The sequence below is a fragment of the Equus caballus genome, chromosome X (genome assembly GCF_041296265.1).
Source record: "Equus caballus isolate H_3958 breed thoroughbred chromosome X, TB-T2T, whole genome shotgun sequence".
Taxonomy (NCBI): Eukaryota; Metazoa; Chordata; class Mammalia; order Perissodactyla; family Equidae; genus Equus; species Equus caballus.
Window position 1 is genome coordinate 27,670,439 of NC_091715.1, and position 1,996 is coordinate 27,672,434.

The following is a 1,996-nucleotide window of genomic DNA, read 5'->3' on the forward strand; positions in this document are numbered from 1 at the left end:
GAATAATAATATTTCCATTTCCATCAGTCAGTGATTGATTATCATGCTACATGAGAAATATGGTTTCTTACTTTTAATTAAGAGTAGCTTTTTTTTCTGAGTAGCTTTTAAAGAAGACTAATTTTTTTGAGTAAATAAATGAGACAATCAGGCTATTTAAATATTTTACTGACAATAATGGCATTCAAATTATTTTTAAATACAATATTAAAGATCTATTAAACAATACCTCATTACTTTAAGAATATATGAAACACCAAAAATTTTCGGTAACTGCTTCGGAGGGGCAATGACCATTCAACAGCCATGGCATTTTGGATGCAAAATATTCTTCAGGGACATGTGAGTACCGACTCTAATAGTTTGCCCACATAAGAATGTTCCTTTGTTGATGCTAAATTTCATCCAAAACTGGAAGAGCCCAGCACTTATTATCAACATACATTCTGTATTAATCATGTGAGTCCTCCCTGAATGGAGATCCACACGCTGAATATAAAAAGGCAATATAAAAATACTAGTTGAGGGGCTGGTCCTGTGGCCTAGTAGTTAAGTTCAGCACACTCTGCTTCAGTGGCCCAGGTTCACAGGTTCAGATCCCCGGCATGGACCTACACCATTTGTCAGCCATGCTGTGGTGGTAACTCACATATAAAATAGAGGAAGATTGGCATGGGTGTTAGCTCAGGGCTAATCTTCCTCATGACAAAAAAAACAGAGGAAGATTGGCAACAGATGTTATTTCAGGGCTAATCTTCATCAGCAAAATAATAATAATAATAGTTGAACTTACCTGATCTAGTGAGACACTATTTTTCACAATTGTGTCACTGGAAACCACATGTCCTTTCAAGTCTCCTGGAAGCCAAAAGTGGCTTTGCTAAGTATTCTACATCTGAGGCCATTTTATTTCCAGTAAAACTTGGAATCCTTGATAAAATAAATCAGAAATTTAGGCTAATGTTATAGGATAAATATGTATCTATAATTTCCATGCTAATCTACAGTCTTCTACTCCAAGGGTTCAGTGGTTATACTATAAGGAGATAGCTTCCACCCAATGCGGCTTCTCCTTAAGGATTTGAGGTAAAGCTCAGACATGATGAATTTCTTGACAGTGTGAGGATTGATTAAGTGGAATATTCTGGTACCTCAGACTTCTCCATCCTTCCCTTCGCCTTGAATCCTCTGCAGCTATAGGTCCATCAGTTCTTCAGCTACACTATTTATCAGAAATAGTAGCTGATACACCCAATAGAAATATTAGTTCACAATCCAAAACAATGAAACACTCGAGGAGTAAAATTATATTAAAAGAAAAACAATAAACTGCAAAATGGCTAGGAAGGGACTAAACTTTCTTAATAAGCAAGATAAATGTAGGAAAAGAAATGAGGGACTATATTAGCAATATGAAAGAAGAATAAGAACTTGTAATAAAACAACAAAGGGGAAATATTAATATGAAAATCTAATAGCAGATGACACAAGATAAATACTAGAATGTACACAGCTGAAGAAACATTCGTCAGTTTAAAATCCAGGCTGAGAAACTCTCTCAGGAGGAAAGAGAAAAGTATAAAAGAGCAAAAATTATAAAGAACAGCTAAAAACATATGGAAGATAGAAGTAGAAATTCCAAAATCCAAATAATAGGAATCCTGGATAAAGGAAAAAAAAGAGGAGAAATAGAAATATTTGAAGAAGTATTGGATATATCTTCCATATAATATAAATCTGAAGTTTATAGACTAAGAAACAATAAACAATGTCAGATTGAAAAAATCAGTTGAGTGACAAACATTATAAAGAAAAAAAAATTTTACAAAAATTTAGTAAAATTTAACAGCTAAGACAAAGAAAAATTTGAACAGATCTTTTGTGAGACAAAATAGATCTCATACAAAGCATTAGATTCCTCAACTAAAATTCTTTCACAATGAAACAGTATGATTTTTAATGATTTGAAGGATAGAAAATTTGAACCTGAAATTTG